Source organism: Rhinopithecus roxellana, chromosome 11 (assembly GCF_007565055.1).
Source record: "Rhinopithecus roxellana isolate Shanxi Qingling chromosome 11, ASM756505v1, whole genome shotgun sequence".
NCBI lineage: Eukaryota > Metazoa > Chordata > Mammalia > Primates > Cercopithecidae > Rhinopithecus > Rhinopithecus roxellana.
The window spans coordinates 124016305-124033464 of NC_044559.1; the positions used below are offsets into that span (position 1 = coordinate 124016305).

At 42.1% G+C, this 17160-nt stretch overlaps 1 protein-coding gene across 1 annotated transcript in view; it reads left to right on the top strand.

The window, feature by feature from the left end:
• LOC104682677 (translation initiation factor IF-2-like) overlaps positions 1-17160 on the top strand; it is a 230986-nt gene that overhangs the window by 114776 nt on the left and 99050 nt on the right. The gene's annotated exons all lie outside the window — the stretch shown is intronic.

A 17160-nucleotide genomic window follows, 5' to 3' on the forward strand; every position in this document is an offset into this window, starting at 1 on the left:
GGTGGGTAGACAGCAACAGTCCAAAATAGTGCTCTTCATTGAGGCTGTGTAGACCTTCCTGCTTCCTGGGAAAGCTGATTGGGGCATATTTACACTTGCATGTGTGTATTCAGATTGTCTGGGCTATGGAGTTTGGGTCAGATTGCTGAACCCTTGGGAGAGGAGTTCCCTTGTTGTCTGTTCTGATTGCTGCTTTGTAATTTGGGCCATATATGAAAGTCAGCATTCAGTCATTGAACCATAGGTGTGTGGCATATCTACTTAGGCGCATTACGCAATTTTTATTTCATTATAAAATATATAACATTTACATTCAATTATGGTTTGAGGGCTTAAGAGGAGAAAGAGACAGTGGCACTAAGGTGACAGCGTGGCTGGCTGCATGCTTCCTGTCCAGGCAGGTCACTGGGCAGTGTTAACTGGGAAGAGCGTCTGGAAGACCAGAGATCAATGTAGCCACATACCCTTAACAAAGGGTGGTACAGCCTCTGGTCTGCCGGGATTTTTCTGCCCCCGCACCATCCCTATCTCCTGAGATTTCCACCATATTCCCCTTAGGTATGTACCTGTTTGGACTTTAGAGTGTAACTTTTGGTCAAGAATCCTGGAGAGAAAAGATAGGTACTAAAGCCTCGCTAGTGATTTGCCTGGCTGCCGACTCCTGCAACTCACCCACCCTACATGCACACTTCAGACTCCTCCAGGCAGATGCTCCCTGCCTGACACACAGTGACACTTTGGGAAAAATTGCAGAACAGTAACCAACTCTGAGCAGAGAAATGTGATGTCAAAATGATAGTAATGAGAGATGTCATTTGTTGAAAGCCTGCTAGCTGTCATGTACTATACTATTTCTTACATCTAAATCTGATAAGTTGTACCCCATTTTATAAATAGACACTTTAACTCTGATAAGTAAACCTATGCAAGATCAAAATACTGAGAAATGTCCTAACTGGGGATTTGAACCTGGTTCTAAATTCCAAAGTCCAAGCTACATCCACGCCAACCTCCTACCTCCCATCTCCGGGACTTTGTGAGTAGAAAAACAAGTGTTGCTTCTCTCCTTCTCTTTTTTCTGTCCTAAAGGAAGCTGGGAGCTGACCACTTAGGACTAGTACTAACCTTTAAGGGAGAGAAAGGGATGAGGGTAGCCTTGTTATTTCTGTGGGGTTCAGCCCTCAGACCAGAGTAAGAAGACAGGCAACAAGGTTGAGGAGTAGCCATATGCAGAAATAACATGTGTATCTAGCCACAGCATCTCCAGCACTGTGTCACTCAGGAATCAAAATACAGGGACAGTTCCTCAGTAGAGTGTGGATCTAGCCCAGAATGTGGACAAGGCGAGTGGGGAAGGGGAGAGGTACACACTGAGCACTGTAACAAGGCCTATCCTCACGCTTGAGGAGGATTAGGAGGATGGCTTGAGTCTGGGAGTTGGAGGCTGCAGTGAGCTATGATTGCACCACTCTACTCCAGCCTAGGTGACAGAGTGAGACCCTGTCTCTTAAAAAAAAAAAAAAAAAAAAAAAAAAAAAAATTGGCCTGGATCTACTCATACCCACCCTGCTGTTTGAGCAGAAAGAATCTTTTGGGAATTATTTTGTTTCATCTTTCTCCATGATCACTGTTGAAGAATTTGATCACTGTAACCAGGTAAATATAAAACTTAGGTGGGCCGGGCATGGTGGCTCACACCTGTAATCCGAGCAATTTGGGAGACCAAGGCGGGTAGATCACGAGGTCAGGAGATCGAGACCATCCTGGCTAACACGGTGAAACCCTGTCTCTTTTAAAAATACAAAAAATTAGCCAGGAGTGGTGGCGGACACCTGTAGTCCCAGCTGCTCGGGAGGCTGAGGCAGGAGAATGGCATGAACCCGCGAGGCAGAAGTTGCAGTGAGCCGAGATCACGCCACTGCACTCCAGCCTGGGCAACAGAGCGAGACTACATCTCAAAAAAAAAAAAAACTCAGATGAACTGTAGCTAAGTCAGTGCTCTTGATGCTGTTTTAGCAGTAGTAGCTTTGTTTTTCACAGAAAAAAAACAAAATTTTCTGTGGAACCACACTATTTAAAACGTAAGCGATATTAGTATCAACTTGTATAATTCATAGATCTACTTATAAAAACAATCAAGAATAGGCTACCTTAATTGAATCAGGAGGAGATAATTGCAGTCTTACATCAGCCATACTCATATCCATGAAATATGAGTCAGTCATTTGCACAACTCCCTGAGTCACCTCCTAGAACACAGAAAACACTGAGCTGAGTTAGCCCAGGAGCTGAACCTTTCATGAAAAGGAAAATGTGTAGTGTCTCCTCGGGGTATGGCTGCCCTTTCACCTGCTAGTCGGTTTCTCATGACAGTTACTCAAGCATTTCTAAGGCAGTTGTGAAATAACCAAGACCTTCTGTGTGTTGTGCTACTGATGCTCCTCCTGTCACCGACCTCCTCTCCAAATGAGGCCTGCCTGTTGTTCTTGGTGGTAGGCAGTCCACAGTGTAACCAGCTACAGGGGAAGTATTTACTTTGATAGCCACTTGACCTTGATCAAGGCAGGTGACTCATTTATGGATAACATTTTTGAGAGTATACTGAGCCAGGAACCATGAGGATACAAAAGTGGATTATAGTTTCCATTCTGGAGAAACTCACAGTCCAGTAAGTTAAACAATCACAAGAACAAGTTTCCAGCAATGAGAGTGATTACAGCCACTGAGTGGTGAAATCTAAGGAATGCCAAGCCTGCCGCCTATAAATATCTACATTTATCGCCTGGGCATATACCTAAAATTGCACCATGAGAAATTTATTTCCATGAAATTAGGAACTACCCAGAAATTCTCTATCCAAATAAAAATTCCCGCAAGAAAATAAGGATGGCTAATAGTTTTAAGTAGTAGTGCCAAGTCTTTTGGACCAGAGTAACTGCCAGGGATGTTGTGTTGAGGAGGATTCTGAGGTCATGTTCCAGCTTAGCAGAGAAGGGAGCCGCCATGAGGGAAGGAGTGAGGGAGAGGGTAGCACTTGTGCCACATGTTTTTTCTTAAGTAAAACCTTTGTTAATAGAATGCATGATGAAACAGGGACAGCCAGGGTCTCTGGCATCTGGGAGAAAGCCCACTTGGAAACTGATTTATCTGCCTCACCACTGCAAGTTCACTATCTGTCCCCACACTAAATGGCCTTAGGAAGCCCAGACTATCTCTTGCCAAACTCTACCTTCTTTATTCTTCCATACTCTTCAAGAAGAGAAATGGTATATATATGTGGGATCCTTGAGAACTAGGATGTACCTGTGATCAGGCAAAATGTAGCATCTAGCAGGGTCAGGCATAGGTTGAAGTGAGAGAGGTGGCTGCTGTGCTCCCCAATGGCTGTTCTCCCATCTCCCGTAGTTTCAAGGCCTGTTTCATGAAGAACAGCAATGTGCCCAGCTCAAAGATGACAGCTGTCCACAGGGCTGAGTCTGGCCACTAAGATGTGAGTGGATGCTTCCAGAAAAACTCTCTAAAGAGGCTACCTCTAGCCAGGCACGGTGGCTCACGCCTGTAGTCCTAGCACTTTGGGAGGCCAAGGCGGTGGATCACCTGAGGTCAGGAGTTTGAGACCAGCCTGGCCAACATGGCAAAACCCCGTCTCTACTAAACATACAAAAATTAACCGGGCACGGTGCCACACTCCTGTAATCCCAGCTACTCAGGAGGCTGAGGGGGGAGAATTGCTTGAACCCAGGAGGTGGAGATTTGCAGTGAGCTGAGATGGTGCCACTGCACTCCAGCCTGCATGACAAGAGCAAGACTCCATCTCAAAAAAAAAAAGCTACCTCTTCTCTGCTTCTTGGAGTATGGTCATGATAGCTGGAGTTCTAGCATCCAGTTGCAGTTTTCCTTGATTGGCCCCCAGACGATAGGTACTATGACCAAGACCTGTGGGGCCATCATGTGTACTTGGCTCCCCGTAGGAGAATCCAGGATGGAATGGAATGATACAGTAGGCAGGCTCTGGAGCCAAGATGCGGTATAAGTGGTAAAAATAAATGATTCACCCAAGAGGCAGATTAGGCCCATGAAAATTAGAAGGATTATCTGACATATTACTTTAATACAGCACTTCTTCAGTATTCTCAGAACTGTAGCTAACGGTTCCTGTGAACAGGAAGCTCCTTGAATATACCCTGGCAAGAAATCTTTCTATCCAAGGTGACTGACTTTGGGAGGGGATTTATTGAGTGTGTCCCCCGAGCCAGGCACTTTCACATACCTTAATCTTAGTTAACTGGCTTCACTTCAGACCCTGTTCCTAACAGGACAAAACCCGACAGCATTTTAAAAGCCAAAAAGGGATAGTTGATGAGTTGTACTTGTCTCTGTCTCACGTTAGTAACCTCCAAGGAACTCAAAAGGCACTGCAGCTATAATTCAACATTAAAATAGCCCTGGGCCCCCTAGGAGCAGCTCAATAGACCCTACTGAAGTGGGTGGTCCTGTCCCTCCCCTGCTTAAAATCTGTCAATAGCTTCTCATTGTTTTTAGACTAAAAACCCAGCCCACCTGACAGTCAAGTTGGCCTGTTCTCCAGGCTTTCTCCCCAGCCGCTCAAACCTGCTCACAACTCCCTCCGTGTCTCCCACTGTGGCCTCTCACTTTGCTCCTGTGACCTCTTCCCTCTGAGCGCTATTCCTCCCCACCTCTGCATCTTACTTAACCTTCAAGGCCTGGCACAAAAAATGCTTTTCCTTTGTCCTTCATACTGGAGACTGGAGATGATAAACTCGCATAGATTCTCTCTGAATAAATATTTCCCATGCCAGTTAGCGTTTTTTTAAAACTATAATGACTGCAAAATATATTAGGTGTACTCTAACTTATTTAACCTCTTCCCAGTGAATGCACATTTCATTTGTTTCTTTTTCAGGATAATAAAAACAGTTCCAGGATGAAAAAAAAAAATTTTTTTTTTTTTTGTATTTTTGGTAGAGACAGGGTTTCACCATGTTAGCCAGGATGGTCTCGATCTCCTGACCTCATGATCCACCCATCTCGGCCTCCCAAAGTGCTGGGATTACAGGCGTGAGCCATTTCATCCGGCCGGGGATGAACATTTTTATATGCTAATCTTTGTCTGTATCTGCTCATTTCTATAAAAGGAATCATTAGAATTGGAATATCTAGGTCATTTTGACCAAAAAGGAACATTTTTAAATCTCTTAATATTGCCATATGACATCTTAGAAAGTTTACATCATTTTACACAAATAATTGTTTCCTTATGATGGTCCAAACCTAGAGAATTTTTGGTCATTCTGTGATCTGTCATTGGACAAATTTCCATTGCTCCTAGCAGCATTTTATACATACTTATCAAGATGTATTATAATTTATACACACTTATCAAGATGTATTATGTTTTGCTTGCATTTCTCCAAGTAAGCTCTGAAGTGGAAAACAGAACTTGTTTTACTCTCTGTAGCACAGTACTGAGAATAGTAATACCTAACAGGCATCAAGGCCCTTTCTAGGTAAATCTGCAGAAAAAGTAATTGTCTCAGTCTCAGTTTCCCTGTGATAGATCAAAATAAAGCTTACCTAACCTAGGGAAGCTGCATACAGTTGAAGAGCTATATTCATCTTAACCTGGCCCTGACAGCTCTTCAACATGTTTTTCTTTTCCAAGTTCCACATTGCTTCACCATGTCCTTTTAACAGTCTCATTTTTTATTTTATCCATCACACAAACTTGTAGTTGGTTCTGCCTGCAGCGTTTCTCCATGATATAACCTCATCATATACGCTCAGGAGCCTGAGAAATGAGTATCACAAACCACAGAGGCTTCTTGTTGCTTAGTTACTGTCCTGCATTTCCTGGGGACTTTACCTTGGCAAAGTATATGATGCTACGTTTTAATGAATGTTGATCAGTCACTGTATGATAAATGCCAGGAAAAACAGTGAGAGATAAAAAGAAAGAAGTGTGAATCCCGCTCTTCTGCCTATATCCCAGCTCCATTTTCACATCTTTTTGTATCAGCCCCCAGAATCTGGGGTCTTCTGTTTGAAAATGAGATCGATTTCATAACATCTGTATAGCTCTGCTTGCTATGGTACTGGGCTGGAAAGAGGCAGGTCAAAGCAGGTGCCCCCCTCACCAGTGTGCCCTGAGGATGCAAAGGCCCTGTTTGCCTGGTGATAACACCTTCAGTGCCCATTAGGGGGCCCAAAATTGCCAGTTGTCTATCCCTTTGGGACTGACGCCTTAGAATCTCATTTTGTCTTTGAGAAGTGGTATTTGGAATGTTCACACATCAAAATGTTACTGTTTTCTGCTAGCACAGTACCAGCTAGTGTATCTTAGCCAGCTGGCTCACCTCTCAAGGCACTAAAGGAACAGAAAAATACAGGGCAATCTCTGTAAGCCTCATTCCTTCACTCGGTAACCTGTGAGAAGCTACAGAGAAAGGACCAGTGAGAACACAGGATCAGCTCTTGCTGGGGAGCCACCATAGAGGGCCTGGAGCACTCAGAGGAAAACATGGGGACATCAAGTATACAGGAGATCAGACGAAAAACAGTAAAGTCAGCTCCGGAAAGACTCATACCTCTCACCCCCACTGCCTCAACCTCCTCTCAAGGTGTAGAGTTCACAACTTTTCCTTGGGAAGCTTCTGTGTCTACAGTGCTGAACAGAAGAGACGAACCAGGTTTAGGTTACTATCTTCCATACCCTAAACATGAACATTGTAATATTGGAAGTACAGTAGCAAAAGGAAAGCACTTCTCAGGAAGGAAAAATACATCTACTCCTGCTAACAGTTTTCTCCATTCACAAAATATTACTGATTTTTTTTAAACTTTGGAAAGAATATTAATATTCATAGATGTCAGATTAGTTGGGCAAAATATGCTAAAAATTGCCATTTAGTTTATAATAGTGAAAAACTGAATGCAACCTAAACGGCCATGAATGATAGCTAGTTACATACAGTGGACTACAGTGGAATTCTATGAAGTCATAAAAATAAGGATGTACATCTGTATTTATTGTTACAGAAAGAAAGCCACAAAATATTGTCAAGAGAGAAAGCAGACTGCAAAACTGAATATATATGCAAAGAGATGTCGTTAGGGATATTTACTGTTAAACAGTGATTAACTTAGTTGTCTTTTTTTTCCTCTGTTCTTTCTTTTCTTTTTCCTTTTTTGCTTTAAATCTGTATCTTTTTAAAAAGCAATAATACATTTCCTCCCTCCAAAAAAGAATAGCCTAGCGAAATCTTTTACTTCAAATGCTTTTCCCCTTATTAATCTTTGTATCAACCATTGTGGTTTGCTAAAACCAGGAAGGATTGTAGAGTAGAATCCATGCCCACGATAGAACAAAATCGAAGCAGGAAGACACTTCATATGTGGTTATAAGACCAGGAGGACCAGGAAACAAAAAAGGGAAGCCATAGTGTGTGTGTGTGTGTTTTGTTTTGAGAGAGTGTCACTCTGTCACCTAGGCTGGAGTACAGTGGTACCATCATAGCTCACTGCAGCCTCCAACCCCTGGGCTCTAGCAATCCTCCCACCTAAGCCTCTCTAGTATCAGGGACTACAGGTGTGCATCACCACATCCAGCTAATTTTTAGTTTAGCTTTTTTTTTTTTTTTTTTTTTTTTTTTTTTTTTTTTTTTTTTTTGAGACAGGGTCTTGCTATGTTGCCCAGACTGGTCTGAAACTCGTAGGCTCAAGTAAACCTCCCAAAGCACTGGGATTACAGGTGCGAGCCACCACACCCAGCCTAGAAGCAATGGTTCTGATCCAGGAAAAGTGCAGCCTGGAAACTCAGCATTAGGTACAGAATCCTAGCTCTTAGACTAAAAGGCATCAGCTGGTACAGTGTCTTGCCTTTGGGCACCGAACATGTTAGCTTCCATTTTATTTAACTTACTGTAAAATTATATTAGCTATGCTGCCACTTAAGCCAAGATGCTTTCTGTCTAGTCACTTAGGTTCCATCCTTTTGAGGGCCCTGCCGTTTCATTGCCTCTCCTTTCTCATTCCCCTCCCCAAGGCTGTACTTTGAGTAACTGTATGTGCATTTTCCTGTGCCTTTTCATTATTAAAACACTGTAAAAGGTAATGTCTCTAAAATGCAAACCATAGTCTTCTCCATTGAAAAATATTTTCCAGGCCAGGCCCGCCACCTGGATGACAGAGTGAGACTCTGTCTCACAAAAACAAAAAAACTCATTAAACTGTATAACTAAAATGGGTGCGTTTTATTTTATGTAAACCGTATCTCAGTTAAGTGTATTTATTTATTTATTTTGCAACAAGGTCTTGCCCCGTTGCCTAGGTTAAAGTGCAGTGGCATAATCATGGTTCACTGTAGCCTTGAACTCCTGGACTCAAGTGATCCTCCTACCACAGCCTCCTCCCAAGTAGCTGGGACCATGGGCATGTGCTACCATGCCCAGCTAATTTTTAAGAGATGAGGGTCTGGCTATGTTGCCCAGGCTGGTCTCGAACTTCTGACCACAAGAGATCCTCCTGGTCTTGGCTTCCCAAAGTTCTGGGATTACAGGTGTGAACTACCATGCCTGACCAAAGTTGATTTGAAAAAATGAAAAGGGGACCGAGCACAGTGGCTCACGCTTGTAATCAATCCCAGCACGTTGGGAGGCTGAGGCGGGTGGATCACCTGAGGTAGGGAGTTCGAGACCAGGCTGACCAACATGGATAAACTCTGTCTCTACTAAAAATACAAAATTAACTGGGCGTGGTGGCACATGCCTGTAATCCCAGCTACTCGGGAGGCCTCAGCTTGAACCCAGTAGGTGGAGGCTGCAGTGAGCCGAGATCATGCCATTGCACTCCAGCCTAAGAAACAAGAGCGAAACTCTGTCTCAAAAAAAAAAAAGAAAGAAAGAAAGAGTTCTGGGCTTGGTGGTTCACGCCTGTAATCCCAGTACTTTGGGAGGCCAAGGTGGGCGGATCACCTGAGGTCAGGAGTTCAAGACCAGCCTGGCCAACATGGCCACAAACCCCTCTCTACTAAAAATACAAAAAATTAGCTGAGTGTGGTGGCACACGCCTGTAGTCCCAGCTATTCAAGCAGCTGACACACAAGAATCGCTTGAACCTAGGAGGCAGAGGTTGCAGTGAGCCAAGATCATGCCACTGCATTCCAGTCTGGGTGATAGAGTGAGACTCCATGACAAAAAATGACACAAAACAAAAATGAAAGGGAAATAAGAGTCATTACCAATATAATTAGGTTTAAATTTTTAGTTAAAATCAAATTTTGATTGAACTAGGATTGCCAAAAATGTCCTTAACTTCGTATCTCCAAATAAAACTCTTGCAGTTAATTTATGTTGTTTATACAGCTAGCTAATTCTCTATATTTTTATAGTATGTTGACACTTAAAATTTCAGTCTCTTCTAGTGGTTCCATGAGTGGGACTGAGGGGGTGATGGGTGTTCTCATTATAGCCTTCAGAAGGCTGCTTATATATAAGTGTGCACAAATAACTATTATTCAGAGAATTAGAATCATCACAAAATATCCTTTATGAAGGATAAATATAGGCTACTGTATCCTTTATGACTGTTAAATATAGCCTAATGTTTCTTTTATTCTTCAGACCCAGTTCAACTGTATAGGAAAAAAAAGTATGCACAAAAGCAGCACTCTATAATTAAAAAAATATTCCTTATTGGTCTTTTGGATTTTGGTTCTGCATAAGTATGAGTTTCTCATCAGGCCTCCCTCTCTAGACTACTAAAGCCTAAAGCAATACTTCCCCTATCTCAGCTCTTAGAGGAGTTACTCGGTGTCTTGTTTATTTGGCAATTCCGTGCTTACACACTCTTCAATGGGATCTTCAGCTCCTTGAGACCACAGTAGATACCTAAGTATTTGTCAGTGTAATTTTTTGTATTGATTTACTGAATTCAAAAGGTTTATACAAATATTTTGTTTACAGGGTTTCATTACAATCCAAATAAGCTTGTATGCTTAGTAATTCCAAAAATGTTGTAGGTATTCAAATTAGCATTGCTCATTCATGCCATTTAATTTACAGAGCTCAGCTGCAGTAATTTTCTCCAGTGGATGATGTAAGGGAGTCATTGGCAGAGAAGCAAGAGACTTGGCCTCAGAGTGGGCAGTAACAGGGCTGAATCTGGTTTTACAAAGCAGGTACTGTAAAGCTCTCATTGCCTCTCTGAGGACAAGGCTTTGAGCCATGAGTCCCAGGGTCCTCTAAGTGGAGGCTTCTTAAAGGAATTGAGCCTCGTTTCCTGGATTTGAGGTTTATTCTTTTTCACATTCCCTATGTACACCAAATATATTTAGTATTTATTATATTTTAAGTTTAAACCTTTGGAATTTTTTTTTTTTAGACAGAGTCTCACTCTCGCCCAGGCTGGAGTGCAGTGGCGTGACCTCAGCTCACTGCAACCTCCGCCTCCCAGGTTCAAGCGATTCTCCTACCTCAGCCTCCTGAGTAGCTGCGACTACAGGCATGTGCACACCACGCCCTGCTAATTTTTGTATTTTTAGTAGAGACAGGGTTTCATCATGTTTGCCAGGCTGGTCTCTAACTCCTTACCTCAGGTGATCTGCCTGCCTTGGCCCCCGGACATGTCGGGATTACAGGCGTGAGCCACTGCGCCAGGCCGCAGTTTGATGAGTTTTGAGAAAGTAATATACGCATGTAACCACCATCACCACAATGAAGATCTGGAACATTTCCATCATCCCCAAATTCCCTGGTACTCATCCCTGGTCCCAGGCAAGCCCTCATCTGTTTTCTGTCACTGCGGATCAGATTTGTCTTTTCTAGAGTCTCATAAAAATGTGATCTTACGAAATGTGTAGACTCTTGTGCGTAAGGTTTCTTTTCCTCAGCATAATGTTTTTAGACTTGTCTGTGTTGCATGAATGAGTGGTTCGTTTCTGTTTATCACTGAGTATTTTTCCAATGTATGTATATACCACAATTTATATACCACAAATGTTGATGGACATTTAGGCTTTGTCCAGTTTTGTCTGTTATAAATAAAGCCATTATGAACATCTGTGTACAAGTTTTTGTGTGTACATGTTTTCTCTTGGGTAAATATCTAGGAGTAAGACTACTGGGTTGTATGCTAAGTGTATGTTTAATTTTAAAAGAAATGGCAGCCGGGTGCAGTGGCTCACAACTATAATCCCAGCACTTTGGGAGGCCGAAGTGGACAGATCACCTGAGGTCAGGAGTTCAAGACCAGCCTAGCCAACATGGCGAAACCCCATGTCTACTAAAACTACAAAAAAAATTAGCCGGGCATGGTGGCACACGCCTGTAATCCCAGCTACTTGGGAGGCTGAGGCAGGAGAATCGCTTGAACCCGGGAGGTGGAGGTTGCAGTGAGCTGAGCTCACATCACTGCTCTCCAGCCTGAGCGACAGTGCGAGACTCCATCTCAAAAAAAAAAAAAAAAAAAAAAAAAAAAGGCCAAACTGCTTTCCAAAGTCCTGGTACCATCTTACATCCCACCAGTAAAGTTTTGAGAGTTGTCGCTGCCGTACGTTCTCACTGATAATAACTTGCTATTATCAGTCTTTTTAATTTTCACCATTCTAATGGATATGTAGTGGTATCTAACTGTGGTTTTACTTTGCATTTCCCTGATGACTAATGATGTTGACATATTTTTGTGTGCATGTTGGATATTCATGTATCTTTGTAAAGTGCCTATTCAGTGTGTTTTCCAATTTAGTTGGGTTGGTTGTCTTCTTATTCAGTTGTAATAATTATTCGTATTCTAGATACAATACCTTTGGCAGATATGTAGATATGTGTTGTGTGACTATTTTCTCCCAGTCTGTGACTTGTCTTCATTTTGTTAGCATTGTCTTTTGAAGAGCAGAAGTCTTTAACTTTGTAAAAGTCTAATTTTTAGCTATCTTCTTTTATAGCTCTTGTCTTTGTTTGTTTTTGTGTGTGTGTGTGTGTGTCTTCAATTATCTAAGAACTCTTTGACTCCCTCCAGATCATGTAAATGTTCTCCTATGTTTTATTTTAGACATTTTAAGTTTTACCTTTTTTTTTTTTTTTTTTTTTTGAGACAGAATCTCTCTCTGTCACACAGGATGGAGTATAGCGGCACGATCTCAGCTCACCACAGCCTCTGCCTCTCAGGTTCAAGCAATTCTGCCTCAGCCTCCCAAGTAGCTGGGACTACAGGAGGTAGTCCCACTGCCACACCCGCTAATTTTTGTATTTTTAGTAGAGATGGAGTTTCACCATGTTGGCCAGTGTGGTCTTGATCTCCTGACCTGGTGATCCACCCGCCTCATTCTCCCATAGTGCTGGGATTACAGGCGTGAGCCACCGCACCCATCCAAGTTTTACCTTTTAAGCTTAGGTACACGATCCAATTTGAGGTGAATTTTGTGTATAAGTAAGTTAATAATCAATGTTCATTTTTTCCCATATGGTTATCCAGCTTTTCCTGCACCATTTGTTGAAAAGACTTTCTCCTATTGACTTACTATGGCCACTTTGTCAAAAATTACTCGCCCATAGACATGTGGGTTCATTTATTTTGTTCCATTAATCCAAATGTTGATCCCATAATAATAATGTAGCTTTAGACTGAAGTGCAGTGGCATGATCACAGGTCATTGCATCCTCCACCACCCAGACTCAAGCAATCCTCCTGTCTCAGCCTTCCAAGTAACTGAGACCACAGGTGTGCACCACCACACCTGGCTATTTTGCTGCTGTTTGTTTTTGTAGAGATGGGGTTTCACCACATTGCCCAGGCTGATCTTGAATTCCTGGGCTCAAGCAGTCTTCTCACCTCAGCCTCCAAAAGTGCTGGGATTATAGGTGTGAGCCACCATGCCCCACCCCTGCTGGGATTTCAGTTAAGATTACATTGTATCTATGGAACAATTTGGGGAAAATGGTCATTATCATATTTAGTCTTGTAGTTCATAGACATAGTATATCTCCATTTATTTGCATCTTTAATTTTCAACATAATATTCAGCAATGTTTTTATAGTTTTAATTGTATAGGTGCCTTGCATGTATTATGTTAAATTTATCCCTAACTAGTCCATGTTTTTGATACTAGAGTAAACGGTGTGTGTGTGTGTGTGTGTGTGTGTGTGTGTGTGTGTATATCTATTTTTTTTAGACGGAGCCTCACTCTGTCACCCAGGCTGGAGTGCAGTGGTGTAATCATAGCTCACTACAGCCTTGACCTCCTGAGCTCAAGCAGTCCTCCTGCCTCAGCCTCCCAAGTAGCTGGGATGACAGTGTGCACTACCACACCCAGCTAATTTTTTTTTTTTATTGAGACAAGGTCTTGCTGTGTTGCCCAGGCTGGTCTCAACTTCCTGGACTCAAGTGATCTTCCCTTCTCAGCCTCTCAAAGTGCTGGAATTACAGGTGTGAGCCACCATGCCCAGCCAGAGGCATTGTTTTTGATACTATAGTAAATATTTTATTTAAATTTCCAGGTGGTCATTGCTAGTATGCAGAAAATATTGTTTTGTATTAACCTATGCTAAAGTCACTTACTATTTTGATTTGCTTTTCCTAAAGATTCCTTAAATGTTTCTACATACACAATCATGTCATCTGCAGATAGACAGTTTTATTTCTTCTTTTCAGTCTGTATGGTTTTCTTTGCCTTTTTCTTGGCTATTGTACTGGCTAGGACTTCCAGAGTAATGTTTAATAGAAATCCTGAGACTGGACATCCTTGCCTTATTTTCAATCTGAGGAGAAAGTATGCGGTTGTTCATCATTAACAGATGATGTTAACTGAAGGTTTTTCAGAGGTTGTGTACTCTACCAGGATGAAGAAGGTCCCCTCTACTTCAAGTTTGCTAACAGTTTTAAAATTGTGAATGGGTGGCAAATTTTGTTAAATATTTTTCTGCATCTAATAAGAGCATTGTATATGATTTTTCTCCTTTATTCTGTAATATGGTAGTTATGTTGATTTTTTTAGTGTTAAACCAAGCTTGCATTCTTGGGATAAACCCCACTTAGTCGTGATGCATTATCCTTGTTGTATATTGCTGAATTCAATTTGCCAAAAATTTAATTAAGGATTTTTGCATCTGTATTCAGTGAAGTATACTGGTCTCTAGTGTTCTTTCTTTTCAGTGTCATTGTCTGGGCTCAAAAAAATGACTAGAGAAGTGATCTCTTTATTTTTAGAATGAATTTGTGTGTGTTTGTTAATTGTTTTTTTCCTTAAATATTTGATAGAATTTACTGCTAAAGCCACCTCAGTCTGAAATTTCTTTGTGAGAAGTTTTAATTCATAATTAAATTTCCTTTGTATATGTAGGGCTAGTTTCCTGTTTTTTTGTTTTTGTTTTTTTTTTTTTTTTTTGAGACAGAGTGTCACAGTGTCGCCCGGGCTGGAGTGCAATGGCGCGATCTCGGCTCACTGCAACCTTTACCTCCCGGGTTCAAGCAATTCTCCTGCCTCAACCTCCCGAGTAGCTGGGATTACAGGCACCTGCCACCATGCCCAGCTAATTTTTTGTATTTTTAGTAGAGACGGGGTTTCACTATGTTGGCCATGCTGGTCTCAAACTCCTGAGATGATAATTTTTTGTATTTTTAGTAGAGACGGGGTTTCATTATGTTGGCCAGGCTGGTCTCAAACTCCTGACCTCATGATTCATCCCACCTCAGCCTCCCAAAGCACTGAGATTACAGCGTGAGCCACTGCGCCTGGCCTTCTTTCTATAGTTTCTTGAATCACTATGGTTAATCGGCATTCAACCAATTTGTCCATTTTATCTATGCCATTGAATTTATTTACATAATTACAATTTTTTTTGTTTTACTGTCTGCAAGATCTGTGGTGATATCATCTCTTTCATTCCTAATGTTGGTAATTTTTTCTTTTCCTCCTTGCTCTTATTGTTTGTTTATTTTGAGACAGGTTCTCATTCTGTCACCCAGACCGGGCTGGAACACAGTAGCAATCATAACTCAGTCAGCCTCAAACTCCTGGTCTCAGGTAGTCCTCCTGCCTCAGCCTCTCAAATTGTTGGAATTACAGGTGTGAGCTAGCCACTGTATTCAGCCTCTTTTAATTCCTGTATGTATTAGCCAGTTGAAGTGGCTTACTTGAACCCAAGAGTTCTGGGCAACACAGCAAGACCTCATCTCTACAAATAGTTTTAAAAATTAGCTGGGGCATGGTGGCACACACCTGTGGTCTCAGCTACTCGAGAGGCTGAGACAGGAGGATCTCTTGAGCTAGGGCAGTCAAGGCTTCAGTAAGCCGTGATCACGCCACTGCACTCCGGCCAAAAAATAAATAAATAAACATAGAAAATCTGAGTAGCCCTATATATACTAAGGAAATTTAATTATCAATTAAATTGTCACCTGAGTAACAGAGTGAGACCATGTCTCAAGGGAAGCAGGGGGAGGGGAGAGTCTTGTATTTATTATTTCCTTTCTTTTACTTTGTTTTACTTTGGTTTAATTTGTTCTTCTTTTACTATCTTTTTTTTTTTACTGAGTCATCATTATTGTTCTACCACTCGAATCACTGCATTGCTGCTGCTAAATGGCCAACAGATCCTTGCATAGAAACAAAAAAAGCTCTTGCTTTTCAGTATTACCAAAGGGAAATGTGTAGTCAGAACTGCAAGAAAATTGCCGTGTGATCCAGCTTCTGTCACATTTTAGTTTACAATACAGGAGCATAAAGTAGCTATTTACCTCAAAAATAAGAAAATAATTTACCTTTCTGTGTATAACCTAATTAAAACCATGTCAGATCCAGCAAACCTGATTTTCATCTCTCTCCAGTAGATATAGGAGTATATATTAATATTTCTACTTCATGACTAGATAGGGGACTAAATTAAAATTGGCTACTCAGTTATCAGTTGTAAGGCCCACAGTTACACCTGGGTAGGTGGGTAGTTGCACATGCACACAGTTGGTGGTCACAACTCTACTTTCTTGCCCTTCTCCTTAACATGGAGCTATTTAATCTTATTTATTTATTTATTTATTTAGAAATAGGGTCTGGCTCTGTCACCTTGGCTGGAGTGCAGTGGCACAATCATGGGTAGAGACAAGGCCTTGCTGTGTTGCCCAGGCTGGCCTCAAACTCCTAGTCTCAAGTGATCTTCCCACCTCAGCCTCCCGAGTAGCTGGGACTGCAGACACACACAACCACGCTCTGCCAATTTTGAAATTTTTTGTAGAAATGAGGTCTCCCTATGTTGCCCAGGCTGATCTTGAACTCTTGGCCTCAAGCAGTCCTCCCACCTCAGCCTACCAAGTGCTAGGATTACAGGCAAGAGCCACCATGCCAGGCTGGAACTATGTAAGGTAGCACTTAGCCCTGTATGTACATGTTACTAACAGTGGTTGTGTAGATCACTCCTCCAAAGGGAAAGTCTCTCTAGATGGGTCTTTGACCCAGTTAAGCAGTAGCTTCCTCCAAATGGTGCCCACCTGTCCATTGACTGGGACATTTGAAGACAAAGTGAGTCTTCACTCACCATCACCATTCCCCACATCTCCTTTCCCTGGGAGCGCACACACTTAGGAAGGCAGTGCTGCTTCATCCACAAGCAGTGACAGCCGGCCAGGATTTGTGAAATGTCTCTCAAGGAAATGTGCTCTCTTCCATGCTGAGAGATGCCATATGGTCACAGTTCAGTCTTCATGCAGTTGTAGCTTAGACTTCCAGATTCAAACGTCAGAAACCATCTTGGAATTTTCCTGATCCTAACTCAAACCTGGCATAAGTCAAAGTTTAAATCCAGCAGGCTCCACAGGAAATCAGATTGAACGCAGGTGCTGCTTGGTCAAGCAAGGACCCTGGAGTAGAGAAATAGGTCATCTTGGTCATGAAAGCCACAACATCACCTGCAAGAGGACAAGCACTTGGTTCTGTTCACTGCTGTGCCCTCAACTCCTAGAATAGGACCTGGTGCAGAGTGTGATCAGAAAATATTTATTGAGTGCCAGGTACAGTGGCTCATGCCAGTAATCCTAACACATTGGAAGACTAAGGTGGGAGGATCACTTGAGCCCAGGAGTTTGAGACCAGCCTGGGTAACATAGGGAGACCCTAGCTCTATAAAAAATAAACTTAAAAAAAAAAAAATTAG